The sequence below is a fragment of the Gigantopelta aegis genome, chromosome 4 (genome assembly GCF_016097555.1).
Source record: "Gigantopelta aegis isolate Gae_Host chromosome 4, Gae_host_genome, whole genome shotgun sequence".
Lineage (NCBI taxonomy): Eukaryota > Metazoa > Mollusca > Gastropoda > Neomphalida > Peltospiridae > Gigantopelta > Gigantopelta aegis.
In genome coordinates, this window is record NC_054702.1 from 11,798,699 (window position 1) to 11,809,661 (window position 10,963).

Below are 10,963 nucleotides of genomic sequence, written 5' to 3' on the forward strand. Positions count from 1 at the left end.
CTATCCTGTCTGTGTGATGGTGCATATAAAAGATCCCTTGCTGCTAATCGAAAAGAGTAGCCCATGACATGGCAACAGCAGGTTTCCTCTCTCAATATCTATGTGATCCTTAATCGTATGTCTGATGCCATATGACCGTAAATAAAATGTGTTCGTGCGTCGTTAAATAAAACATTTCCTTCTTCTTCTTTTTTGTAGGCTCAGATGGTGTCCTTCCAGTGTAGTCCTTTGTCAGTAGCAGAAGGTATTCTGGGAACATTCCGACAGTGTGCTCAGTTTCAGAAAGACAAGGACCTAGATAGATTCGTGTCCATCGTGGTGCTCGATGAGGTGGGATTGGCTGAAGATTCTGTCCGCATGCCACTCAAGGTATATATTAACTTGAAGACTCCAAAATGATATTATTCATGTTAATGACAAATAACAGACATTTTTATTTCTTGTTTTGCTAAAAATATTTGCAGTATATGCAAAGTAATGGTTACATTTTTACTATAGATGTTTTGATCAGCATGCAAGGAGAATGTCATATATATTAAAACAAAATTGCATGCTTAGTGAAAATTAATTTGTATATTCTCTGAAGACAGAGAATATATATGGATCTGATAGATTGTTGGGAATAATTTGCATAATGCATATATACTAAGCAATTTCATTGTTTCTGTTCTTTTATTTTTCTCATGACAGCAAGGTTAACTCAATTTGCTAATTACCCGAAACAGTTGCAATGTCAGGAATCTTTTTAAAACTGAAACATACAGAATAGCTATTAAATATTATACTCTCCTTTAATCTCTTGTGAGTGCCATACAGTATACATATTTGTCCTGCAATCACTATAGACCCTTCTGTTAATAGGGTACTTTACATCAGAGAGGGCAACATGTGTCTAGAAACACTGTGCGAACAGAAAGATTTTTTTCTGTGACAAAGAATGGCTCATTTGACACAAATATGCATATTTAACATAGCATCATTAAGAAATTAATAATTTACAACAATGGCATTAAAAACATTTAGTCAAGCAGTGAAAACATTTTTGTATGTGAAAAAAATTTGTATTAATTCTGTAATCATCATGGGTACTACTACAATTTTAGTTTCAAAAGCTAAAGTTTGTTTTGTTTAAAAACACCACTAGAGGACATTAATTTATTAATCATCGGCTATTGAATGTCAAACATTTGGTTATTTTGACTCATAGTCATCAGAGGAAACCCGCTACATTTTTCCATTAGTAGCAAAGGATCTTTTATATACACTAGCTTTCCCACAGACAGGAAAGCACATACCATGGCCTTTGACCAGTTGTGGTGCACTGATTGGAACGAGAAAACACCCAATCAGTTGAATGATTCCACCGATGTGGTTCAATTCTTCGATGCAAGCACCTAATGCGAGAACTTATCCGACTAACCTAAATCCCACCCGCTTTTAGTTTCAATGCATTTATTAAAGAATAGTCATGTTTAGCTTTTTTATTACATTGTTTACTTAATTATATGTGGAATAATATTTAGTGTTTAATAAAACTGAAGCCACAAGGGAGATTAGTTTAGCCTATAACTATTTGTGTATAACCTTCTTTAAATACATAATAATAATAACTACTACTACTACTACTATTATACTACTACTACTACTACTACTACTACTACTACTACTACTATTACTACTATTGTTAAATATCACAAATTTGAATTTTAGAACAATTTAACAGCCATGAAAGTGTTTACGAACAAATCTATCCTCTGCAGGCTTTTTTTATAATAAGCATGTTCTTGATGTAGGTTCTTATGATTTTAAATCTAAAATTACATTCAGCAAATATTTCTATTAAAAATGTTAGTTATTTTTTCATCTGCCAACATTGTATTGATACTATAAAATCACAATAACATTTTAAAAGTACAGCAAAATGGAATATTTATTTACTACTTAAGTGGACTCTGTCTAAACCGGATTCTATGTAATCCTGATCTCTGCGTAAACCGGTCCATTTCTAAAGCCCCATCCAGCTACCGTTTATCTCTTAGGTATAAATCTCTGCCTAATCCGTATTTTGTCTACTCCGTACTCCGGATCAAAAATCAAGAATGAAAGAACCATTCATGCATTAATTACCTCTGTTTACACCGGATTGGGATTTTACTGAACGACAGGCTGCTTAATTAGTTGAACAATAATCGTCAATTGCCGAGTAATGAGGATGCCGTCGCAAGATCAAATACAAAATGTAATCACACTCATGTGAAGTTTACTCTTACTGCGGTAGGCCATTAGATCTGGATTTTGTATTCAAATAATTTCGTACGTACGAATAAATAATGTTTCAGGAAATAAAATGAAATTTAACCTAGTACAAATATTAGACAGACCAAAAACACGTTTAATATGCAGCCACTAATATTTTATGCAGAAAAATATATTTGATATGTAATTACAATCGTTAAAAAGTCTCTGTTAGTGGATAACATCATAAAAATTGCAGCAAACTCAGGAATGTCCTTTTAGGTATATTTTTTATGTCTGTGAAATAATCGATTGCAAGTCTGGCTTGTATGACTGTTTCCCAACCATCCATGGGTTCAAATGTCATTGTTGATCGCGAGTTGACGATCATTCAAGAACCATAACTCTGGATGAACTCTGTATAAACTGGTTCTCTATGTAAACTGGACTATTTCTACTGTATTTTGGCTTTTATGTGAATAACCAGTGCAAAAGTGAAATATCTTAGGCCTTAAAAAAATTGCTTGTTTACAGGAATGTGCCAAAAAATAGGTCTGGTAGGTGTTTTGTGGGTTTTGGGTTTTTTAAAAATAAATTCACCCCTATGGTTCCAGATAAAATGTTATGTATGTACTCTTTTCACCTACATATTAATGAAAATAAATCATTAAAAAAAATTAATAATACATCCCCCCAAAAATAGGGTCGACCCCTTTTTCTACTTTAAAATAACTTTCTGGTAAATTGAAAAAGAAAACTATAAACTGCATGCCAACTAGTATATTAATCCATTCAGTTGTAAGTAGTATCTTTGTACTTAAAGGAATGCTAAAGCAAGGCTTTTGGACTGGTGTGCATATTCAACGATACATAATGCACGTTATTGCCTAATATCAACAAGTATAATCGTATAGTTAATTAATAAAACGGTTAAATGTGACGGCTATTATATATAACGGGCGCAGCCATTTTGTACCATCCCAGTGAATACGCCCTCTGGCGAGCTGGTGGTTATGTAATACCCAACGTGTCACGCCAGGAATTAGTCTTCGAACTGAAGAAACAAAACATACCTGATTTTTGCGGATGCATCGCAATGTTCTTTAATAATAAATGTCTGAGTAACACAGCAACGTGTATATGCAGTTTATTTTTCAATACAAAATAAATCACCATTGTCAAAGTGTATTATATTTTGTATATAAAGTAACCCACGTACTGAAATAATTGTCGAAGTATTTTCTTGCTTAATTGGTCTTTTCTTTCCGTGGCCTGTACCTGTGGTTCTTGATTGGCAGGTGTATATTTATTTAGACGGTCCCTAGACACTGTCTAGACACACTAAAAAGAAGTGCCTCTTTTATTAAGATCACAGGGTATTGTGTGATAACCTCAAATCGTAATGGACTTTACCAGCTTTATTACTGTAAGTAATTCTGTAAAACCCTTGGTAGTTTTTGCTCGAACGTATCCTACCAATAGGTCTAATAATATGCATTTTTTCTTTGGATTTTTTAAAAGAAAAATATACTATAACTCCATTTCGTTATATTGATGCAAATTGAAATATATTTAGTTAAATAGTTTATTATACTATCAAGTCATTTATGTTGTTTTACAAGTCAGGTTGATGAAAGCGAAGTGCCTTGTTGTAAATTAGAGCATTTGTTTACACTGTGCATAATAGAGAAGTTGGACCTGAGCTGACGTCACTTCGCCCTAAGCTATACCACTGGACGTCACAAAAATGAAACAAAATGGCTGCCCCCAGTTAGCAAGAATAATCACGGTTTTTTATTAATTCTAAAATTAAGGGTTTTTTCATTTGTTAAAGTGTCAGTATGTGTTGGTAGTCCAGGTATGCATCTTTCCAACACATAAGGCTCTTGTTGGAGTTTAGTCTACCTTTAAAAGTTAAATTGTCAACACTGTGATGGCAGTTATGATGCGTAGTGAAAATCACTCGTAATTAGATTACTTATTAAAGGAATGCTCGCACAAGGCTTTTGGACTGGTATGCATATCCAATGATATATAATGTGCATTATTGCTTAATAACAACAAGTATAATATTATATTTTATTAACAAAATGGTTAAATGTGACATGCAGCTATTTTGTACTATCCCAATGAATATGCCCTCTGGCGAGCCGGTGGTTACATAATACTTAACACATCATGTCAGGAATTAGACTTAGAAGTGAAGAAACAAACGTACCTGATTTTGGCATTAGCCTACCTCCCGAAATGATAATCGGAGTGTTTTCTTAGTTAATTGGTCTTTTCTTTCCGTTGCTTGTACCAGTGATTCCTGATTGGCAGGTGTATATTTGGAAGGTGACCAGTCAACGTAATTAATTACCGCTGTCTAGACAATAAAATATGTGCTTGTTTTATCAATGGACATTATCAGCCATCCTGCTTTATTACTGTTAATAATTCTGTAAACCCGTGACTAAGTAGTCTTTAAATTTCCATCTAAAATCACAAAACTGACCAATTATGCAGTCCCAAAGAAAAGAAAATCAAATCATCACGAGAATTTTTTTTGTTGCAACATACCCTACTAATAATACGCCTTTTTTTTTCTTTGCATTTTTTAAGAGGGGAAAATACTATAACTCCATTTCATTCTTTTGATGCAAATTGAAATATATTTAGTTACATAGTTTATTATACTATTAAGTCGTTTATGTTGTTTTACAAGTCAGGTTGATCAAAGCGAAGCACCTTGTTGTAAGTTAAAGCATTTGTTGACATTGTGTATACAGGAGTTGGTAGGAGCTGACGTCACTTTGCCCCAAGCTATAGTACTGGACGCGACAAAAACAACACAAAATGGCTGCCCCCAGTTAGCAGGAATAATCACACTTTTTTTATTAATTCTAAAATTACACTTTTTTCATTTCTTAAAGTGTTGGTGGTCCAGGTATGCATATTTCCAAAACATAACACTCATGTTAAGAGTTTACTTCCCCTTTAATGTGACCCGTCCATTTGTCAGTAAATGTATCAATGAAAGAATATTCTAACTGAGCAGGGAGGCATGACTTCTGTAGGTGGTTTGATTGTTGCCTTTGGAAGACTCACATTAATTCAGCTCTCACACCCTATGAGAAGGATCTATATATTTTGTCAAGATATGATGTCTAGATAAATTTCTATATTTTTAAAGACTGACCAAAGTTATGATCAGCAAAGGATATTGTTCAAAGTTACTTTTTTTATTTATGGTTGATTAAATTGATTTTTAAAACCATTTTTTAATTTAAAAATAAGAAATAAATTATTTAAGAACTATTTTGTTTTGGTGTATGGATATTATATAGAACACATGTTGACATATTACTCTGGAAAATGGTAAAGTTATGAAATAAAACTGTTAATTAATTATTTTTTCCTGAGTTTATTAATTGTTAACTGTTGACATTCTATGTTGATGCATGTTCTTGTCATGTATGTTAACTATGTCCAGTAAAACTTGTCTAAACCGGATCTGGAATAAACCCGAAATCCTGTCAAAACAGGCTATGTTTTATGGTCCTGATCAGGGTTTCTGCCAGAGGGTAAATTGGGTATACATAATGGCACCATACCTAAACAAATTTAGTTAACCTTTTGACAAAATTAATTACTCTTATCTTTACTATATGATTTTCTTAACCCTAATCCTAAACTTAACATACATGTATTTTCTTTCTGGGGGTGCATTTTATTCCATAGCGCCATACCCAAACATTTCTTTCTGGCAGAAACACTGCTGATCATCTAAAACACCAAATTCCTATCTATATGAGATAAATATTACGTCCCCACATTATCAGGTTTAGACAGGTTTCAAGGTATTTGTATTGTCCTTTTGTTACATATCGTAATGTGTTCTAGTGTTTTAAATAAATAAATTTGCTCAAATCCATTCAGTCACTAGTTCAAAATGCATCTTTTAAATTGTTTAAAGCTGAGCTGTCAGAATATTACATTTTCGGGGCAAAAACAAATTCCTGATCTGGTTGTTTCCTGTATGAGTTCCCACGGCATATTTGGGTTTTTTCATAATTTCATATTGATAATTCAATTATACTAGACAAGAAGTCAAAATATATAGCTATGTTGGACCTCATTTTTCATTATGATTTTTATTTGCTTGTGCAAGCGCTGTACCACTGGACTACGTCCCACCCCCAGTAAAGGATGTCCTCGGTAGTGGCTGTCCTATAGACGAGGCACTATACAGAGATTCATGCAGTCACTACTAGTTTGCATTGTGCAGAGATAGTCTTGATCTCAGATACACAGTATGGAAAGATAAAGATTAAGTTATTTTTATAACATTTCACTTTATGTAATTGTAATTTTTCAGACACTACACCCATTACTAGAAGATGGATGTCATGGAGACGAAGCACCAGAACCCTACAAGAAGGTTTCCATTTTCAATTTGTGCATAAAAATTTAGATACTGAATATTTTAATACTTTTTTGTTTTGTTTTAATACCATTAAAATATGTACTATTGACAAGGTAAATAATGATTAGTACCTGTTAATGCAAGGTGGCTGGTAGGTCTTCTAATGTAAAAGCAAAATTTTTGTTTTTGACCACCAGTTAAATTTATTTTATGATTTTATCAAGTAATGTTACTTTAAATTTCCCTGAATAGACAAGCTGAAGCTAGTTGCATTACCTCATTTGATTTATGTTGTTCAATGGGATATTAGACTCTTAGTCTTAAACTCTATGCTTCAACATTCAGTGAACAATTACCTAATGCTGTCACTCACATTTCTCATCTTACCCTCTGATTATTATTGTTATTACCAAAATAAGAAATGCTTTTAGAATAAAAACAACATAATTACTGGGCGAGTCATTTTGTAGATGTTTTTTCTAAAAAGAAAGTCAGTTATTGGGGCAAGCATAAGCTAGAACATGCATTGATGGATGTTCTCGAGATGAGTCTTAGAAAAACATTTATAAAGGACAAGTGCCAGAAATATTTTCTAGTACATTCAGTCAAATGATTTTAGTAAAATTGTAAAACACATTGCATTTTGTCTTTATGCTGTGACGTCACCCACTGATGTCTATTTCAGATATGAACCAGAGCAGTATTGACACAACTTTATATTATGTAATGTTATGTATTGAGTTGAGGGTAAATTTTAATTATGCACCATAAAATCTAGGAAATAAATTTATAAATGGAATGATAGATTATAGTAAGAGAACTACCATATAAAATTTGTGAAAACACAGAACATTACAAACCCAAAACCACCTAGATGGCGAACTTATGGCCTGTTTTGTTTTTATTATATACCCTCTTATTATTTTCTGGCAGATGTAGCACCTCGGTCAATGTGATGCAAAAAAGTTAGTTTGTTTTGTTTAATGACACCACTAGAGGATATTGATTAATTAATCACTGACTATTGGATACCAAACATTTGGTAAGTCTGACTCTTGTGATCAGAGGAAACCCACTGTATTTTTCCATTAGCAGCAAGGGATCTTTTATATGCACTTATCGATCCACAGACAAGAAAGCACATACCATGACCTTTGACCAGTTGTGGTGCACTGGTTGGAACAGGAAAAACAATCAGCTGAATGGATCCACAGGTGGTTCGATCCTGTGACGTAAGCAACTTAGCCATTAATTGTCATTCAGGAAGTTGGCAATTTTTTATTTTTCAAATTTGAACACCATAAACACAAGAATCAGTGGGGTTTGTTTTAATATTTCATTTATTATCACTAATAGAAGCAAATAAGATACAAATTATGATCGATTTGCTGTATATACACTAATTTACACCAAAATTCACAATTTTGACCAAAAAAATGTGTTTGTTTTAACAGTTAATTCACTATACATATTTATAGTTATAGTTATACAACATTGTCAAATTTATTACTACTATATATGGGAAAAAACTGGACTTTACTATCAGTTTGTTCTAACAAAAAAAACAGGACTTTACAATCAGTTCGTTCCTACTGGTAGTTAGTTGTAAGCATGTTCAAAAGTACTTTACTGTACTTGTTTTAGAGATAGTATAATTCTTGCTTTATTTTGCAGTTGTCAGTTCATTATATTATACACAAACGTTACTATACTAAAAGGCATAAGTTATTGTGATATGGATTGTTTGGAATAATAAATTTGTGCATGAAACAGCTCGAAGAAATGCAACCAAACAGTTGTTGCAGCGATTGCATGCTTTGTGCAAGAAACATGGAATATTCGGGAGAAATCGTGTCCAGTGTTGACCATAAAAGGCCAGACATTTAGTCGCAAATCACTGCCACTGTGCAGCCTTCAGAAGTCAGAAAAACACCATTAGTGAACTGTTTGATGATATTTCATCATGCCGTGCCTCAGTGAAAATGACAGATGGTGAGTCATAGGGATGTTTGAATCTGGGACCTTATAAGGCACTTATGGCAATGATATCAACAAAACAGCCAGGTCAGGGACCGTCCCCGTAGCGGCCGACCATCCATGACAACCCCTCACCAAGACATGGCTGATCCTTCCTCAGATCTGGAATGGCATTCCCAGGAACTTTCTCCAGCATTTAGTGGCATCAGTGAGACGTCGGTGCCAGGCCTGTATCAATTCTCAAGGTGGACACACTGACTGTGTGAACATCGCTCTGGACCCCCTCTAGTGATTTGGCTCATTTGCATATGGCAGGTGCACCCTTTTCATGGACTATTGCTCGTTTCCATACCTTCGGACATTTCTCTTTCCATGTTATAACGTTTCATACACAGTAGTAAAAACTTATCATCAATTATCTTTGTCTTTTGTGTGTCACAATAACTTTTGCCTTTTAGTATATCTTATTTATATTTCAAGGTTGCCTTTATTGGCATTTCCAACTGGGCTCTTGACCCGGCCAAGATGAACAGAGGAATTCTTGTCCAGAGAGAGGTTCCTGATGAAGCAGAACTTCTAGAGTCAGCAGAGTAAGTGTATTGCTAAAGCGAATAATTATAATGTTGATTCCAGGTTTGTAGCCAGAGTTGATAATAATTATGATGCTTGGTTTTATTTCACAATATGCTAGTTTACTGTATGTTAATGTGTTACTGTGTCATCTTTGTCCATCTGGGGTGGGGGAGGAATATGTAATGACATCTGGGCTCATTTTCAACTACAGCTATTTGGTATTTAACATAACGTTATTTCAACTTTCGTTTTTTTTTATTTGACTCTGATTTATTCAGAGTCATTTATCGGTTTTTCTTATCTTTATTGCTTGTGGGGAATTCAATTGGTTAACAAGTGGGTTTTTTCCCAAATTTTACTTCTTGTGTGTGCCGGTTAACAAGTTGTGGCCGCCATTTGCAATATGGTGACTTTTGTTTAACGGACTTGTTTAGACTTATGTTTTTTTCTTCTATTACATGGTTTGAAATTATCATGTCAGATTCTAGTTTGATGAGACTTGTCAAGTCGTGTCTTCAATGCCAGAAGTTCAAGGGGGGGAGACCTGTATGAACTTTGTCCAGGACTCTTGTGAAGAAGACAGGAGATGTGAATTTGTTGGGTCTTGTCAATGGTATTTGCTGCTTACCTGTGAGTGGTGGCTACCCGCGTGACAAAAGTGGAGATGTTGACAGCACCAGTTTATGCAATTCCACTATCCATTGCTGACTCAGTTGCATCAATCCTGACAGCGATGTTACCAACGATGTTGCAAGATACTTTGCTTTTTGGTTGCCTCCATGGTCACCGCGGCTCCAGTTCAGTGACAGTTCAGTGACAACTGTTCAGTCACAGCCCAGGCTTCTCCTGCTCTATTGATTCCTGATTGGCAACTTGCTGTATACAGTGCCTGCAGCTACTGTGATACAGGTTCCAGCGACTATACCAGTTCGACGCTCTTCATGATACTTGAAGGGTTCCTAGTCTTATCGGAGCCGGGACCACAGCCGGTCATCCTGCTGATCCTGATTCTAGAGCTCCCGATGGGACCGTGCACGATCTGCTACAACAGATGGACTGGATGCTGCATCCAGAGGCATTTCAATGGGTGTGCAACAACTTATGGACACCAAGCATCGACCTATTTGAGACACGGTTCAACCATCAGTTAAGGGTTTACATGTCTCCAGTACCAGATCTAGACACCCTAGATCTAGATGCCTTGGCCATCAGTTGGGACCAGATGGACGCTTATGCGTTTCCACCACCGATCCTACTTCCCAGGGTGCTGCAGAGATTCCAGCAGTTCCACTGTTGACTTCTGATCATTGCACCGATGTGGCTATCCAGGATGTGGCTCCCAGACTTCATCAGGCTTGCAGATCCAAATCCACTACTTCTGCCAGATTGGGATCATCTGTTGCTGCATCCCACGTCCAGGTTACACCATCCACAACCTCGGTTGTTCTAACTGCAGAAGAAAAGTTTTTCTTCCCAGACCACGAAGCCATCTTGAAAGCTCACAGATCATCTACTACTGTGGCTTACAACGTTCGATGGCTTTGTTTCCACTGATGGTGTATCCGGCAAGAGATCCAACTTTAGACTATTCGGGTGCCTCGTTTGGCTGATTTTTTATGTATTTATGTACATCTTTGAAGCTGAAGGGGTCAACCATTGTGGGCTACATTTTGGTGATTGTCTCTGTTTGTGATGCTGCTACCGGGACGAAGTTGTCGGGTATCCCTGAGATCCACAAGATGATTAAGGGATTCAAGCTTGAAGTTCAAG